General features: G+C 44.7%; 2 pseudogenes; both read right to left on the bottom strand.

The window, feature by feature from the left end:
- Positions 1–9,080: 9,080 nt before the first annotated feature.
- On the bottom strand, positions 9,081–10,396 carry LOC144892116 (uncharacterized; annotated as a pseudogene).
- Positions 10,397–10,892: 496 nt separating this feature from the next.
- Positions 10,893–13,534, bottom strand: LOC144892117 (uncharacterized; annotated as a pseudogene).
- Positions 13,535–19,655: the final 6,121 nt, after the last annotated feature.

A 19,655-nucleotide genomic window follows, 5' to 3' on the forward strand; every position in this document is an offset into this window, starting at 1 on the left:
CTGTATGACCATGCATTGTGGCCCTTCGGGGGCATGATGCATGCGTTTGAATGACCATGTGCTTCCCCCTTGGGGTTGAGGCGCATGTGTATTGTTTTGGGGACAGCCTTGTTGACGCTGTGCCTTGACCATGGGGTCAAGGTGCACGTCCGAGGCTGTTCAAATGTTTGAATTTTTACCTTTTTTCTTGTAAAAAAGGCAGGCCTTCGGTCAGGCCCTAAACGATCGAGCAAAGAACTGCATGCAAATCGGACCTGGCAGGAGTAATTCCCTGCCGGTGGATTAAGGGGTCTCACTCCTATTAAGAGGAGTGGTCCCACCTGTATGACCATGCATTGTGGCCCTTCGGGGGCATGATGCATGCGTTTGAATGACCATGCGCTTCCCCCTCGGGGTTGAGGCGCATGTGTATTGTTATGGGGACAGCCTTGTTGACGATGTGCCTTGACCATGGGGTCAAGGTGCACGTCCAAGGCTGTTCAAATGTTTGACTTTTTACCTTTTTTCTTGTAAAAAAGGCAGGCCCTGTCCGGGGCCCTAAAACGGACCGCAAAACTACATGCAAATCGGACCTGGCAGGAGTAATTCCCTGCCGGTGGATTAAGGGGTCTCACTCCTATTAAGAGGAGTGGTCCCACCTGTATGACCATGCATTGTGGCCCTTCGGGGGCATGATGCATGCGTTTGAATGACCATGCGCTTCCCCCTCGGGGTTGAGGCGCATGTGTATTGTTATGGGGACAGCCTTGTTGACGATGTGCCTTGACCATGGGGTCAAGGTGCACGTCCAAGGCTGTTCAAATGTTTGACTTTTTACCTTTTTTCTTGTAAAAAAGGCAGGCCCTGTCCGGGGCCCTAAAACGGCTCGCAGGCTTGCATGCAAATCGGACCTGGCAGGAGTAATGCCCTGCCGGTGGATCAAGGGGTCTTACTCCTATTAAGAGGAGTGGTCCCAATTGTATGACCATGCATTGTGGCCCTTCGGGGGCATGATGCATGTGTTTGAATGACCATGTGCTTCCCCCTCGGGGTTGAGGCGCATGTGTATTGTTATGGGGACAGCCTTGTTGACGTTGTGCCTTGGCCATGGGGTCAAGGTGCACGTCCGAGGCTGTTCGAATGTTTGACTTTTTACCTTTTTTCATTGTAAAAAAGGCAGGCCTTCCGAGCAGGCCCAAAACGCTCGCAGGCTTGCATGCAAATCGGACCTGGCAGGAGTAATGCCCTGCCGGTGGATCAAGGGGTCTTACTCCTATTAAGAGGAGTGGTCCCAATTGTATGACCATGCATTGTGGCCCTTCGGGGGCATGATGCATGTGTTTTGATTGACCATGTGCTTCATTCAGCCTTTGGGTTGAGGTTCATGTGTATGCCAATGGGACAGCCTTGATAGATGGTGTGCCTTGGCCATGGGGTCAAGGTGCACATCCAAGGCTGTTTAAATGTTTGATTTTTTACCTTTTTTTATTCTAAAAAAGGCAGCCTCATAAGAGGTAAATAAGCCCGAAATCTAGATTGGCGGCTGTGCTTGATGCTTAGCCAAAAGGGACCAAAGAATAAATCTCTGTCTGTTGACAGAGTGGCCGGGCTGAGGCTTCCGGGATGCAGGTGATGCTTTGATCTAGGACTTCGGTCCACAGGAGATCGGGACAGCGCTCGTCACGTCGTTGATTATTATCTCTGCCGATCGCACCTCACCCCTGGTTTTGGTTTGCACTGGTAGGCCTCAAGCTGAAGCCTGAAATAGTGCCAAAAAATGAGTTTCGTTCCGAACTCGTGGGACTACGATTTCTCTGCATTGTTTTATTGTATACAACATGCCTGACCTTGTGTGAAAAGTTTAACTCTGAAATCCTGCCAGTTTCTGTGAACGACCACGTCAAACTGGGTCATGTAGTCAAAAAGGAGGATTTTTAGCTCCGGTGCCGACTTTGCGGCGTGGTATCTCCGTCAGTACATATAATTCAGCCTAGGAATTTATGCTAGGCACAGACCTCCCATGGTGCTGTGGCCCTGTCAGTTTTAAAGGCTCTTACTTACGCACGCATCATACAGCGGCAATGTAAAAAATGTACTTTTGTTGCATGTACCTACTGTAAAATTCAATGAATTTCTCCGAAATTAACCCAAAATATTTTCGAAACCATCAGAGATATCCTCTCGAAAATGGGTAAGCTTGGCATATGGAAGGGATACTGCTTATTGACGACGTTTCGTGGTTGTCTGGAAAACAACGGATGAAGGGGGTGACACTAAAAATGCCTCCAGATGCATATGGGGACCGCATGATGACCAGGGATAGCATCGTGAATGTAGAGTAGGGAAGCTTGGTATTATGGTCGGCGGTATGAATCCGATGAATACATGATAATCCATTAATACAATAAGTATCAATCCATAGATAATAATAAGGCACACACCTGAAGTAAATCGCATGATAGTTTATTCACCGCCGTGTCAATACGCAAAGATGCAGGCTTCGATGTATGCGAAAATTCTGAATGTCCATGGGCTCAAGTAGCATTCTTTACGTCAAAACATTACAAAGTGAATGGAAAATGCCATAAACTTAGAACATAAACTGAGAACTTAGCTATTACATGACAAATTTGGTCAGTGCGCTTTTCCGTCTCATTCGATCCATAGGCAAAACATTCCACCCCCATTCCACCTCAACAGTTATTCATCAAGATATTCATCGTTGTCGATGTCCACACCTCCATCCCCTTGTAAGCGCTGTTGTGTGATAGTCTCAGTGGAGTTCATGCAATTCTTACAACAACATAAATCGGTGCAAGACAAACCTGACTTACGACAGGAGCATAGCATACCTTCGCAACGAGTTTTCAGACATTTGCAGCAAATTATTTCTAGAATACTCTCTGGAGCTGGGGGCTTCGTCATCCATTTGATGGAGAGTTCATCGTTTAATAGTGACCATCAGGGGACGTGTGATTGATCATTTGTTGCAGTGAGCACCGAAAAACCGCAGCTTGGTACGAGGCCCGCCTAGTGTGCTGAATTAAAGCATCCTTCGTTGGAGGCATGCTGTGTTCACGTGGGGAGGACGAGGCAAGACAGAAGACTTTGTATCTCGAGGCATTGACTTCGGTGGATGTAGTCTGCCTATACAAATGACAGACGAATGTTTCTAGCCAGACAATCAACAATTCTGGTGGGATGAATTCTTGCCCAAGTTCAATGAAAGCATTGGTAAACTCTTCCGACGCTGTCATTATGGAAAATGCTTTACATTTGCCCTTCCCGTAGAAGGCACTCGTTGATTCGCAGCCAGTGAAGGTATGAAGGCCGATCAAAGCAGCGGACACTTCAGGCCCTACGGCCGATACTACATTCGTCATTCTACATTTCCATGAGCGATGTAGATACTGATGTCGCCTGACTGCGCCGAAATCAGCACCCTGCCATTCAGTGACCAGAAACTCAACTAGGGCTTCCTTGTTTTTCCTGTTTGCAAGGAACTTTTTCCACTGCGTTGGAGTTTTCTGGTCTTTGTTGTGAATGCAGAACCAGGGCCGTCTTAAGGCATGGGCACACTGGGCAGTTGCCCAGGAGCCCCAAGTTGCCCAGGGTCCCCACAATTCTAGGGGCACCATGCTGCCATATTGTTCATGAGAGATCTCTTGGCAGAGTGGATAATTACTCGACCTCTCGCTGGAAAGGCCTGGGATTAAGTTAGGAAATAAGACTGCAGCAGATTACATTTCATTTTATATGCAAATGGTATAATATGCATTAACCTTATTTCATTAAGATTTCCACTCATTTATTCACTGTGTAAAATACGAAACAACTTTCACTGCGCATCCCAATTGCCATTTGTTGAATCTTGAATGACGTCACGTACTTATCTCAAATTTATTCTAGCAAGCGCCATCAGCATTTCACAGCGCCAACTATTTGTCTTGTCACTTTTGTGAATTGTGAATAGTGAGCATCTTCTATTCTTACTACATATGACGGATCAGAAGAAGAGATACTTCGAAACAAAAGTGAAAAGTTCAGGGTGGAAACATTCCTTCCTGTTCTGGACTCTGAACTCTGACCTGACAAAACGTGCAGATGCTTATTCATGGATTGGAAATCTGTTTTCCTTCTTCAGTCAATTGAAAAGGATTGGTTCTGATGAGTTAAACAAAAAGTGTGAACACTTGGCTAATGTGTATCACAAAGACCTTGATTACGGTGACCTTCTAAATGAATGCCAGCAACTCAAGCACGATATGGTTCTTGATGAAAATTGTGAGACTCTCCCTGCGTTGGTCAGAAAAATAATTTCGTACAACTTGAAATCTGTGTTTCCCAATGTTGAAATTGCACTCAGAGTGTTCATGTGCATGATGGTGACCAACTGTACAGGGGAACGTTCATTTGCAAGATTGAAGCTCACAAAGAATCAGCTTCGCAGCACAATGCGGCAGCAGCATTTGAACTGGCTTTCACTCATGTGCATGGAAAATGACATCCTGAAGACCATTGACTTCAATCCAATTATAAATCAATTCTCTGCAAAGAAATTTCGCAAACGTTTGCACAATAATAAATAATTCAGACTGCACCATCTCCCTCTGTACGGTGTCCCAATTATTATCATTTATATGTTGAAATGTTTTTTTTTTTCAAGGCTTATGTTATATTGTTCAAAAGTTTGTGTTGATTAATCCTCGCTTTGCAGCATCTTTTTTTAATGTTTCAACATTGATTTTGTTGAAAGTTCCAATAAATCTATAGGTTTAATTGTATTGACCGTTTACATTTTTATTCCCGTGGGTGCGTGGGAAGGGGCCCCAGTGGATTGCTTTGCCCGGGGCCGACAATGCTCTAAAGACGGCCCTGTGCAGAACGTCTGATTCCCACCATCGCCACGACCTCTCGGCATTTTTCACGCTGATAGCTGGGTGTGTGTCGGTGACAAAGTCCACCCGATTGCATTTCAGCTTCTTCATCAGCTGGATGAGTCGAGACAGGACAGCATCGGCGAGTTCGCCAAAACTCGAAACTGAATGTCGCATGCTATGCAGAAGGCCCGTACCATCGATGATTAGGGCACCATCATCAGGGACTGTTGAAACCAAGTAGTCCTTGGAGCTTTCAATTGCATCAAGTAAGGCGGACTTCGTTGTCTTTGCCATGGAGCCATCAGCTGTCGCAAGTGGCAGCGAGACAGGAGACGCTGAAGAGCACAGAATCTCACGCAGATCGATGTTCCTGTTCTGTGCAATAATAAGCAGTCTAGAAAATAACTGCTCGTCATTGCGTAACATGATCTCCTTACCTGACTTTGTTTTTGCCTTCGATTTCCCCAGATTTGAAAATGTTTTCAGCTTCAACCTTGAGGGGTGCAAAGAAATCTACTGACGGATTTATCAAACGGTTGTCAACGAATTCGTACATGCTCCTCTCACCAATCTCATTGGCTGAGATCAGGTCGTGTTGGACCTCACTGCTGGCCACAACACCTGAACTGATGCTTGTCAGTTCTGTAAGGTGGGAATCAAAGGGATTCTGCATAGACTCGATGACTGACACGATGTTTCCGACTGACTTTTCGTCGGCGATAATTCTGCTGTGGCCGAGTTCCTTCCTGACCTGATGCTCTCGAGAAGTATCAGTCATAGCTTCGCATTGGCGGACAATGGCCGCCCGTTCATTTTGGCTCAGTATCCATCTTTGGAGCACCAAGATTCAAGGTAATTCCTGTCAACCCCCCTGGTGTTTTTGAATCTCTGTTCAGAGTTTGCTTGATTGCCTGGTCACAAGCCATTGACGAGAACCCTGTGCCTGTCCGCTGAACGGTCCATTGACCATGCAAGGTCATAGATTTGTGAACCTCGGGCACAGTAGTCCATTCTCAAGAGAAGCAGGAGTTTAAATTTAGCCTGTGTTTCCACCCTTTATATAAGAATTCCCTGGGCAAGCCTGGCATAGGCTGAACTGGAAATTATGTAATAGTGGGTGGGGTTTATAGAAGTGGGTGGGGCTTATGGAAAGTGGATGGGTCTTATGGGGAAGTGGGCGGGGCTTCGCAAAAAGTGTGTGGGGCTGAGTAAAAAGTGTGCGGGGCTTAGGAGGTCAGATGAGGTCATTAAGAGAAGTATATCTTTTCATATTAGCTCACAAAAGACATCCAAAGTCAAATTCTAATATAATATTTTTCAATATTTTAGATGGTGATTCTGCTTTTAAGAAAATTAAGCTATTACCTAAAAATGAAACATAAATATTCGTTGGGTCTCTGTACGAGTATAATGAAAAATGGGGAGAGTTAATAAGTTAAAAGAGGGAGAAAAAGGGTGTAATTTTTCAAGAGAGGGGGTGTGAGTCAATAAGTTTCCACAATTTTCCCCATTGACTTCAATGTTAAATTTAATGTGTCCAAGAACCCCCATTGTCCTTCTGCTCTCATTTTACAATGATCGGATTTGGTTTGCATTTCCATGATTGTTCTGGAACCAGAATGTTGAAATGTTTGCAGATGTGCCAGTGGATTACTCTACAAACGCTGCCATGTCTTTCTGTGTACAACTGTTCCGACATGAGTTTTTTACATCCCCAAAGGAGATCACTGGTACTCCGTTTCTACTCCACAAAACCTGCATTTTTCAGATTGGCTCAATCCCACCACTTTCTTAAAACCATCAGAGTCGTGTCCCTGGTCTTGGACATTTATGATGACTCATTATCCATCCCAATTAATTTGACCTCTTCCTCGCCATTCCAATGAGCTTTCCTTGTGCATCCCTGTTCTGTCAAGCTCTTTTTTCAATCTTCCTGCTCTTTTGTCATTCTCCCATTTGTCAGAGTATATCTGCTGATATTTATTTTTTATAGTTTTCCCTTTTCTTCTTTGCGATAATTGGGGCTGTATTAATTTTGTTTCTGTTTCGTTTTCCTGTGTAATATCCTGCAGTTGCACCTGTTTTTGGAAGTTTGTTGCGAAATGGATTAGGATAGCTTTTCTGATTTGTTGTTTTCTTGCTCATGTACAAATCGAATTCATTAGTCTGTTGAACTTTTCACATACTCCGCTAGTTTTACACACGCTGTTCTGTGCACGTGGATCAGCTCCATCAGACCACCTCCTCCTTCTCTTCTCAGCAAGTAAAACCTCGGACTGTATTGCTTTTGTCAGAATATCTTATGAATAGTTAGAAGTTTCCTTATTTTGGTGTCTTGGTTGTTGATCTCCAATTGTGACCAGATGGAATGATGGATGGAAGGTAGAAATGGTGTCCAGTGAGAAAAACAAGATACTTTATTAAATAATGAAAATCATACAATCTCAGCAATAAATGAATTACATTTCAACAATCGATAAACAATCAGACTGTGGCAAGGCTTCGTCGATTAATGGAGGTAAGAGTACTTGTAGCGCCCAGACTCATATAAAGTTCTGCTCAGCATTGACCGCATACATGAACTCCACATGTGAAGCTGCTCTCGCTGTTGGGTTAAGCCTGGGGTTGGTTTGACGGTTAAGGTTCCTGGCTTAAAATCTCAGGGTGTTGAGTTTGAGCCAATGTCTTGCCGTTATATAACAAGGTGGATTGACTCAGCCAGTCACGCTTCCAAAGGTCTGCATAATGAGTACCAGCTTACTGGGAACAGGAGGCACTGCATCATCGGCATCAGAAATAAAAATCTGTATGGTTGAATTGGCCTGCCAGAATGGAACTTCAGTCCTGCCGTGCCAATAACGATAGATCTATTATTGTGGTGCATTATTTTGTTGAAGCCTGCAGCTGACTCACGGATCCAGGGGTAATGTCTGGTTGTTGTTTTTTAGGGGTCAACGGGGAGCAATGTGTACATTTTGGAGGACAGGGAGGACTGAGCTGCAGTGAACGACCAGCAGGATTGAGCTGCAGTGATGGACCGGCAGGACTGAGCTGCTGTGACGGACCGGCAGGTCTGAGCTGCTGTGACGGACCGGCAGGACTAAGCTGCAGTGAAGGACCGGCAGGTCTGAGATGCCATGACGGACCGGCAGGACTGAGCAGCCGTGATGGACCGGCAAGACTGACCTGCAGTGACGGACCGGCACGTCTGAGCAGCCGTGATGGACCGGCAGGTCTGAGCTGCAGTGACGGACCGGCACGTCTGGGCAGCCGTGATGGACCGGCAAGACTGAGCTGCAGTGATGGATGGTTTTATATGCATTAGGGACAGTAAATGTTAGTGCCTGTACCCAGAAATTATGAAATTTTTAAATATCGCGAATCGCATACACAACAAGCCACATTAATACGCTCACAAGTCGGGTGTGTAAAGCTTCAGAGAATGACAACCAGGCATTTCTCGTCCCCAAAGGTCCCCTCGTCCCAAAAACAACTTGAGCCAAATAAGTACTTTTAAGGTTACATACACTGATACGTGAACAGTATCACAATATAAGCCACTTTATTAGCCCTGTCCCTTGCACAGCTGGAGATGGGGTTTTGCAATAACTTCTGTGCGTGTCTCTCTGTCTGTCTGTCTGTGTGTGCGTGTGACTGTCCAGGCCGTAACCTTTTTACCATTTGGGCTATTGTCATCAAATTTTCACCAAACTTTTATAATGACAATATGGAGAAGAGAAATTATTAATTGTCAAAAGGTCAAATATCAGCATCACATAAAGTACATTTTCATCCGATTGACCTAAATTTTTAAGACTTTGCATATTGGGTCACTGAATTGGTTCACCAAACAAAAGATTTTTTGTTTTATTAAGATCAATGGTCAAGGTTTCATCAAATCGTCAATTTTTGTCCAATTGACCTGAAATTTTAAGAATTTGCATATTGGGTCAAAATAGTGGTTCAGCAAACAAAAGCTAGAAGCAGATTGTTGTTTTTTAGATCTAAAGCTCAAAGGTCAAGGCTGAATAAAATCATCAATATTCACTTTGTAATTTTTTTTTCATGTTTTCGTTATTTTTAGCATACGGAAATAGAAAAAGACGTCTGAATACAAGCGGATGCGGACGGGCTTTGCATTTTCAGATGCTTTCTCCTTGAAGTTGGTTCCCACACTATTGTGACATATTGAATACGTGTACAGCTTCTCCACTATCTGCGTTAAGTTATGTGTGCACATTGTGTCTCTCTTGTATCTTTATTGTTTATTGTGTGTATTTCTCTCGTGTGTACTTTTTGATGTTGACTTAAATGTGATGAACAACGAAACATCTTGTTGCAGGTAGAACACTCATATGGCTTTTCTCCAGTGTGTATTCTCTGATGTCCCTGAAGGTATGACAAACTTGCAAATGCCTTGTTACACACAGAACACTTTTAAAGGTGCTCACCTGTGTGTATTATTTGATGGCTTTTTAACGTTTTTCTTTGTTTGAAGGCCTTGTTGCACACAGAGCAATTGAAAGGCTTCTCTCCGGTATGGACTCTTTCATGTATTTTCAATACTGATAGAACAGAGAAGGCCTTGTTGCACACAGAACACGTGTAGGGCTGCTCTCCAATGTGAATTGTTTGATGTATTTTCAACCCTGATGAAAAAGCAAATCCCTTGCTGCAAACAGCACACGTGTATGGCTTCTCTCCGGAATGTGTTTTTTGATGGCTTATTAACGTTTTTCTGTACGTGAAGGCCTTGTGACACACAGCACAATCGAAAGGCTTTTCTCCGGTGTGGATTCTTTGATGCATTTTCAATCCTGATGAAATAGCAAATCCCTTGCTGCAAACAGCACACTTGTACGGCTTCTCTCCTGTGTGTATTTGTTGATGGCTTATCAACGTTTTTCTGTACGTGAAGGCCTTGTGACAGAAGGAACACTTGTGAGTTTTCTCGCCGGTGTGGGTTATTTGATGCATTTTCAAAGCTGATGAAAAAGCAAATCCCTTGCTGCAAACAGAACACTGGTGGGGCTTCTCTCCAGTATGTATCATTTGATGCATTTTCAATCCTGATGGAAAAACAAACGCCTTGTGACACACAGGACACTTGTGAGGTTTCTCTCCGACATGATTCATGTGATGTATTTTCAATCCTGATGAACGAACAAAGGACTTGCTGCACACAGCACACGTGTATGGCTTCTCTCCGGTATGTTTTGTTGATGGCTTTTTAACGTTTTTCTGTAAGTGAAGGCCTTGTGACACACAGCACAATCGAAAGGCTTCTCTCCAGTATGGATTCTTTGATGCATTTTCAATCCTGATGAAAAAACAAAGGCCTTGTTGCACACAGAACACTTGTAAGGCTTCTCTCCAGTGTGAATTGTTTGATGTATTTTCAATCCTGATGAAAAAACAAAGGCCTTGTGACAAAAGGAACACTTGTGAGTCTTCTCTCCAGTGTGTGTTATTTGATGCATTTTCAAACCTGATGAAAAAGCAAATCCCTTGCTGCAAACAGCACACGCGTAGGGCATCTCTCCAGTGTGTCTTCTTTAATGGTTTTTTGACGTTTTTCTGCAAGCGAACGACTTGTGACACACAGAACAATCGAAGGGCTTCTCTCCGGTATGTATTCGTTGATGACGATTTAACAATGTTTTGTGAGTGAAGGCCTTGTGACACACAGAGCAATTGAAGGGCCTCTCTCCGGTATGTATTCGTTGATGACAATTTAACAATGTTTTGTTTAATAACAATGTTTAACAATATTAACAATAACAATGTTTAATCACTTTAAGGCCAGGAAGGGCATCCGGCCATAAAACATTGCTTCAAAAAGGGGACCGAAAAACAACAACCACGGTTCCCGAAAAAGGCCAACCCCCGCTTGCAGGGGAAAATGGCCTCTAAAGGTGTGTTTTTTTTTTTTTTTTTTTTTTTTTTTTTTTTTTTTTTTTTTTTTTTTTTTTTTTTTTTTTTTTTTTTGTGAGTGAAGGCCTTCTGACACACAGAACACTTGTGAGACTTCTCTCAGGTATGTATTAGTTGATGACTATTTAACGTTGTTCTGTGAGTGAAGGCCTTCCGACACACAGAACACTTGAAGCGTATGTATTCGTTGATGATTATTTAACGCTGCTCTGTGAGTGAAGGCCTTTCTACACACAGAGCAATCAAAGCGCTTCTCTCCGGTATGTATTTTTTGATGCGTTTCAATTTCTGACAAAAAGGCAAATGCCCTTTTACACACGCAACACTTATGGGGTCTAGTGTGTATTTTTTTATGTGAATTTAAAGCTGATGAACTAGCAAACACCTTGTTACAGGTAGAACATTCGTATGGCTTTTCTCCAGTGTGGAGCCTTTGATGTCTGTTCAAGTCTGATAAAAATTCGAATGCCTTGCTGCAACCAGAACACTTGTGGGGTTTCTCTCCATTATGTGTTCTTTGATGCTTCTTTAAATGATTTGATTGAGTAAAGGCCTTCGGACACAAGGAACACTTAAATGGTTTCTCTCCCGTATGCGTTCGCTTATGTCCATGTAGGTTTGCTAAACGAGCGAAGGTCTTGTTGCAAACAGAACACTGGTAGGGCTTCTCTCCGGTGTGGATTATTTGATGCATTTTCAATCCTGATGGAAAAACAAACGCCTGGTGACACACAGGACACTTGTGAGGTTTCTCTCCAGTGCGGATTTTTTGATGTATTTTCAATCCTGATGAACGAACAAAGGACTTGCTGCACACGTAACACTTGTAGGGATGCTCCTCTGTGTGTACGCATTCATGAGTCTTTAACGTTTTTCTTTGAGCGAAGGCCTTGTGACAAACAGAGCAAGTGAAGGGCTTTTCTCCGGTATGTAGTCTTTGATGCATTATTAAAACTGATAAAAGTGCAAATGCTTTGTTGCACACGGAACACTTGTGGAGCTTCTCTCCTTTGTGTATTATTTGATGTTCATGTAGGTTCAATAAACTTGCGAATCCCTTGCTGCAAACAGCACACTTGAATGGTTTCTCTCCTGTGTGTATTCGTTGATGGCGTTTTAACGTTGTTCTCTTGGCGAAGGCCTTTTCACAAACAGAGCAAATGAAGGGCTTCTCTCTGACATGTGTTCTTCGATGTATTTTCAATTCTGATGTAAGAGAGAAGGCCTTGTTGCAGATAGAACACTTGTGTGGCCGCTTATTCCTTTGGATGTGATTCAGGGTCTTCATACAACTTTGACAATTGTTGGACATGCTGTCAAATTTATCAATGTCCTGACACAACGACTGTGTCGTATCCTCGATGATAGAAGCGTCCGAGTAGAACAACTCTGAACACTTGGAACAAGAAACCGACTTCACTTGTTTCTCTGCAAAGACAATTCCAAAATATCGTGTTAATAAATCACAATTTGTCTGAAATTATTGTGCAATTGTAAAGTGTTTTTACTGGATTTAAATCAAACTAGGACGTGCCCGTACGTGGGTGCCCGTTCCTTGCCAAAAAAAAAAAAAAAAATGTCTTCGCCCATGCATGCATGGGCGTGCCCGTAAGTGCGTGATGTGACCGTACAATGAATGTATCGTCCCGACGCCGCAGCTCGGATGGCGCTGCAGTTAATCGGGCCTGTATCGGCAGAGTTATTATAAACGTGTACTACAATCGATCGTACCTTACAGCGTCTGCTCGCCACGTTCAGCATCAGTACGTCGTCACTATGACTATCCGTAAGTCCGGAAGTGACGTCCTCATTTGACTGTCCGGAAGGTCGCATATCGCAGTTACGATGAATCGCAAATTAGTTTTAATTAGTTTTAAAACATAGTTTAACGCCAACATAGCGCCAACATAGTTTGCCAACGTGAAATAAATGAATACGCTCTCAAATGTGCTGTCCGAGGCAGAGTCTGTTCGCCACGTTCGGCACACGTGATAGCTCGCTGCTCTCTGATTGGTTGAATCGTTTTTTGGACATAGCTCGGTAACTACTTCTCCGATTAATATGAAACCTTGAAAAGGCACATCCTCAGGTCCCCAGCAATATACCTGGCAAGTTTCAAGTATATCGGACCCGTGGTTGTCGAGAAACAGCGGTCACAGACACACATACACACACACATACACACACACATACACACATACACACACACAGACACACACACAGACACACACACAGAGATTACTGGAATTATAGATAGATGTTGGCTGTCTAAACTTCCTCAAGGGGTAAGCTTCATTTTAATAGTGTTTAAAAATAACAATGACTGCATTGTAGTCACAACCTGTGACAAAATCTGGTGATGGGCCAATTGGCAAGCATGCATTCAAAGCACTCTTAAAAGATGAACAGCATGATTGGGAAACACACATTTAATACTCAATTTAAAAAATTACATCGCCACCACTTATCCATGTCACCCTCCCCACGGTTAAATCAGTACGACCTAATTCTTCACACGGTCACAGATTGCTTAACCTGAATATGGGGCAGTTCAAAAATGATGGGGCAGTTCAAAAATGATGGGACAGTTCAAAAATTACGTAATGCTACTTTTTTTTTTTTGTATCATGCGTAACAACGCTTGATTAGGTAACGTAACGCTTGATTACCATGTGTTTTGAAAGGCTTGATTAAACCTTATGATTATTCAACAAATGATTATTTTTTTCGGGGACCCTCATTGTGAATAACAATTGACCCAAACAAAGCCAATGAAAATCTGACACAAAAACCCAGGCAGTGTATTGTCCTGTCCGTGCCGATAAAGACTGGTCTCGGACGGATTGCCGATCGAGCTTACACTCTGAGGCGTTCAGTCAACAATGGCGGTGTTCTTTACATGCAAGGGAAAGGAGATTGACGAACTTACCTGGACGGCTTCCACTGGAGTTTAATCAAGCAAGACCGACGCGGATTTAAAATGTACAAAAATAGCGGCTTTATTGAAGAAATGCCGGTCACAAAGAATGCACAACAAAATAAAAAAATCATAAATGAGGGACCCTCCATACGGACTCAATTACAGACAAGGGAAATAATAAAGGTGAAAATAAATGTGTGTGTGGACACTTAGCTCTGGTCCCTTTGTTCGTCCCGGATCGTGACAGTCCCTCCGTCCTTGCGTGGGAAAAACACCTTGGTTGACGCGAAGGCCGTGCGCCGGAACAGCACTGTGCGTGGGAAAAACACCACAGGCCCGGGACGCTCCACACAGCCCCGCTGCAGCTCCGATTCACCCAGCACGGCTCCCAGCCGTCACAAAACTACGGCCCAAGTGTACCGAAGTCCATGAGCCACGACCACCCCTCCTCACGATTGTCCAGACCTCCAATGTCCCTGGCGCAAGATCGCTATAAAATGTTCACGTGCTCGTGAAGACAGCCCACATGCAAGAGCACAACTGTGACTGCACGGCACCAATTTTCCAACGTAAGAGAAAGTAACTTTGACCGTTTCCAATCAAAGCCTATAATGTCCCTGGCGAACGACCAGCGGAGACAAAGACAGAGACAAAGAGGGAAAGGGCCACTCCATGGGGACCGATCAGCTCTCTGACCGTGACTGTGCTGCCCTGACAAATCAGGGCAGCAAGGAACGACAAAATGAGTGGTCCCACCCAGGGCTCCTTAATCCAAGACAGCAAATGAATGCGACCTTTCATAGAGACTATCCCACCGCAAGAGAGAAAATGTCATATCATCCGACGTCTCTTACGTCGTCCATGCCTGCTCCAACCAGCGAGTCCATCTCTTCATTCCATGACCGTCGTAACCAATCACTGCTCTGTGGGGGCGGGGCCTCCCGCCCCTCCTGTGCCTTTGTGATCACTAGGTCGGTGGTATCATCGGTGGTGTTCAATATCCTGTTTCCGGTTACTTTATATTTAGTGTTTTAATGTACAATTGCTGTGTGTGTGTGTGTGTGTGTGTGTGTGTGGGGGGGGGGGGGGGGGGGGGCATTGTCATAAGGAACAGAGGGGAAATAACAGAGGCAATTACATACAGGGGATTTACCATTAATCCCTAACTAATTAACATAACCCCACCCCTCATAACGGGAACAATTATACACTTGCACGACATCCAGCCTGACTTATGTACATCAAGATGGCAACACGACATTCGGAGCATGGTAATCTATAAAATTCTACCTGGCTCCAAGGTAATCATTGCCTACCACCCACAAACGTATCAGCGGTGATCTGTTCCGCCATTTGTGGCGGTGTCATCGATGGCGGTGTACGCTAACCTCATCAGTCCACGGAACGACGTACTCTCAAAGTTGGTGCACAGCCCACCACCTTTGGAAACAGATGCATCCTGTCTGCTGAGTACCCCAGCTCAACCAGCTGGTCCCTGCTCTCAAATGTTGTGTTTGTGTCCTTCCCCCTCTCTCCCCATCTTGTCTACCGCTCCCGATGTTATTTGTTTTATGTGTCTGTTTGTCTTTCTGTGTGATTAATGTTCGCTCTTTCACGAGCCTCGATCTTGTATACAAAAAAAAAAAAAAAAAAAAAAAAAAAAAAAAAAAAAACGTAACCCTATAATCAGCAGAGGCGTACAAGCCTAATGTGTTACGCCCACCAGAAACCAAGATGACAGCCATATCATTTCGTCTGGTGCTCTGGTGGGTGGAGTCAAGCGACAGATGTGGATGTGGTCCGGCAGCTGTCCGACAAATGCGTGCACATTTCAAAAATCGACCCTCAGCAAGAACCCCAACAACAACACCTCTTTGCAGTGGTTGTACCACCCAATATGTCGGGGGCCAAATCTTCCCTATTCTTCCTTGCTGCCCGGATTCGTCAGGGCAGCGCAGTCACGGTCAGAGTGCCGATCGGTCCCCCATGTCTGTCTGACTCTGACTCTCTCTCTCTCTCTCTCTGTCTCTGTCTCTGTCTCTGTCTCTGTGTCTGTCTCTGTCTCTGTCTCTGTCTGTCTCTCTCTCTCTCAAGCACAGTGGATTCAATAAGTAGAGGATGCACAATCTGAATGGGAGAAGGTCAATGATAAAACATCCATCACAAAATAGTTTCAGATAAGAAGTCCACTGTTACGTTTTCTCTGACAATGCTGTACGATACCCACATCACAGGCAAAATGATGCCACTACAGTACTCCCCCTCCTCGCGTGTTAATCTAACGAAAGGAACAAACAAGAATAGATGTTGACCGTCTTGGTTGATTTAAAAATAATAAAACTCACAGCCAAGAGAAATGGTCGACTGCAAAATGCACTCATAAATATTGTGCCATGAAGTGTATATCGCGCCCAGAACAAGTTGTTTATGATGGTAAGGGTACCGTTGTGGTAGGCGTTGATCCGCCGTTTAGGGGGAGGGTCGGTTCTGGTGCTGTGTCAAGAAAAGTTGGTTCAAGCGATCTCTGGAGACTGTATCCACATGGATCCTGTTGAAATGCCGATCTGGTGTTGAAAACCTACCAAGTGGTGTGACAGTATGGCATTGGATCTTGGAGCGTTGGCATTTTAGACATTGCTTGATTCAAGGCACACGTCAGCATCGAGTGATCCTTGAAAATTAATATGTGGTGCATGAAATGAGAAAATCAGAAAACATCTTCCTAAAACGCCAAACTTCAAATGCCCAGGCCTGGATGGGATTCCAAACTTCTGGCTAAAGCAAATGTATGCTTTCCACCCTCACTACACTTGAGCATTTAACGAACTCGTCCAAGGGGAACATTCAATGGATGAATGGTTCACAGAAGGTTACACTCCTCTCGTCTCAAAATCTAATGAAACCTATCTGTCCCACAAATGCAGACTGATAACATGCCAACCAGCAGCATACAAACTTTTAACAGAATAAATCACCAATGCAGGGGTCACGTTTAATATTTTTTGTGGTCTACCGGGCCACAAAAAAAAAAATCTGTTTCAGTATAATATTTTATTTGCTGGTAAATTGAAGTGCAAAAACAAGACCTAAAGTCTAACAGCGGCGTAGCCGGGCTTGTGAAATATTATAAACAGTCGCTAATGCTGTTTATAACATTAAACAAAGAAATTTAAAGGAATACAGACATCCGTAAGGTAAGTTTAACTTACAGAACTGAGGGAAGATCTCCCATAATCTAGATTATACCGGACAAGGGTTGGGTACATACCGTTTTATTGGAAGAGACGTAACGCCGATGCTTTCGATATTTGATGGTCATTTTCACAATCGGTTTGTTTTTGTTTCACATTGAATGAAAAACGTGAAGGTAGAGCATGGCGATTGTGATAAATGACAGGTTCGACGATATGTTCGGCATGAGCGGCATAGGAATCAAAATGGCAGTCAGCTTTTGAGGGGACATACATACATACATACTGTTACGGAAATGGAGTACAGCACTCCCCTTAGGGGGGGGGGGGGGTTAGTCCCCCTTCTATCTTCACTGGCCGTCTCCGCTCCTGAAGTTGCTCGGATCCCTCCGGAGAGGCAGGTGAGCAACCCCGTTCACGACCGTGGACAAGATGTTATCTGCCGAGCGGATGGCAGCCCGCGGCTCGAACCATTAACAGAACTAGACCCGATCCTTAAACGTTGGCCAAATCATGCCACAGGTATCCAACGGGGAAATCACTAAAACGAAACGGATGTAAATGAAAGAAAGGCAAGGTAGGAAGAACAAATATAATTTATTACTCACTATTATGTACACAATCAAAGAAACCAAGGAAGATGAAAGAAACAAAAATAAAGACAGAAGGGAAAAGAAGACAGTGCAATTATTAACTTATCTATTCAGTCTTACTTAACCCCAGGACAAGACACACAAAACAAACTCACGTACACAAAAGGATGGAAAGGCAGGGATGGTACGGGTCGGCAGAGGAGGGTCCAGGTAGATGGTGGCGTCGAGGTTCGGCTCCAAACTCGCGCTTTGGTCCACGCTTGTGGGTTCGAGGTGAAACCTGGCACACAGCTCCGCTTCGGGCTGGCAGCGAGGAGCCGGCAGCTCCACGTATTCGGTTTCACACCGGCAGCTGTCTCACGCGTCCTCCGCCTCCTGCCTCTCCGACGCTCTTTTACCACTCCGCCGAATCTGCCTCTGGTCCAGCGCACCTCCCTCAAAACCCGCTCTCCGCTTCTCCTCAACTGGACTCTTACGCACTTCTCTCCCGGTGGACTCCTGTGGGAGGCTTCGGGAGACGGGTTTTATAGCGCCACACCCTGGAACCTTCTTGAACCTCCCCGCAGTTTCTTTCCTCCACCCTCTCAGGCCAAACCCCTCGTGCTTGATTGGTCGGCAAGGGCTGGCTCACTCCTCCTTCCGATGATGAGGGCGGAGACACGCCTTTCTTCTCCAACCGACCACGTGTTCAATGGAGGGCAAATGCAGTTGGCAATTGCGGACAAATGGGGAATTGAAAGGGGATCTATCTTATTTGAATTCAGTGCAATGTAGTGTCAATTAATGGGTAACAGAGCCTTAACCTGGAACACAGAATAAGGAAATAACTATAAGAGAGGTATATGGTGACCTACGTGCTTGTACATGGATTAACTAAGGGGACGACCTTTGACCTTTACACAAATTGATGGAGGTATTTACAAGAATTACATTACAAACTTAGAGGGTGATATTTACACAAAAAAAACACAGGATTCTCAAATCCGCAACAATACATACATGCATACATATGGACAAACTGTTCAAGACGGCTTTGTCCTATGGGCTACGCCTTAAAAATCAGTATCCACGTTTAAATTACTATTTCTCACGGCACCACAGATCAAATTTCAGGGCTTTTCATACCAGCAACCTCACAACTCGTAACCACAGAACACTCCCATCAGCTATTCAATCATCGCCGTACTAACTTAGAGCAAACATAATACCAGGCCTTAGAAAAATGAAGTAGCCTGAGAAAAATGGCACGATAATGTTGACCAAAGCTCAAGCTGCCCGGGTATTATGTTTGTCGCATTCCCGGGGTGAACACCACTGGGGACGGCTTGCCGAGCGAGCTTAAACTCCGAGGCGTTAAATCCAAAGATGGTGTGAATATGCGCGGGGGATGAGGGCAGCGAAGGGAAATGAAGCTCTTACCTTCACGGGTCCCACTGGACGTCTTCGAACCTGTGATAATCAACTCAAACCGACACGGAATTAAAATGTACAAAAATACCGGCTTTATTGAAAGAAATGCCGGTAACAAAAGAATGCACAGCAAAATATAAAATCCTAAATGAGGGACCCTCCATACCGACTTAAATACACACAAAGGGAAAAATAAATGTGCATCCCGGATCATCACAGGCCTTCCGTCCTTGTGCAGGAAAACACCTGGCCACGCAGCTCGCGAGCGGGAACGAGGCCTCGGTGCGCAGTCCGCTCCTCCAGCTGCCGAGCGTGAAGTCAGCAGGCCACGCCCGTTCCACTTGCCGTCTGCTCCACACAGCACCCAGACAACGCACAGCCAGCACCAACGAGCCACGGAAGGGACAATGCAGTCACTCGCATCGATCAAAACCAGGGACTACGAGCTGCGACGGCCCCTCCAAACGATCGTCAAAGCCCAAAGCCAGGGATATATAATGCCGACTCCAATGTCCCTGGCGCATGAGGAGTAAATGTCCATGCCTGCTCATTTGAATGTCCCAGGTGTAAGAGAGGTGGAGCTACGACAATTCACTGTGAAATCCAGATGCAGAGAGAGGGCCGTATCTGCGACCGTTCACAATGAAATCCCGAAGCAGAGAGAGAAAATGTCAGGGACACCGTTCTTTTGTTCGCAGTGCTCTTACGTCATCCGACACCGCCCGTGCCTGCTTCAACCAGCAAGTCC

The sequence above is a fragment of the Myxine glutinosa genome, chromosome 5 (assembly GCF_964187855.1).
Source record: "Myxine glutinosa chromosome 5, kmMyxGlut1.1, whole genome shotgun sequence".
In the NCBI taxonomy this organism is placed as follows: domain Eukaryota; kingdom Metazoa; phylum Chordata; class Myxini; order Myxiniformes; family Myxinidae; genus Myxine; species Myxine glutinosa.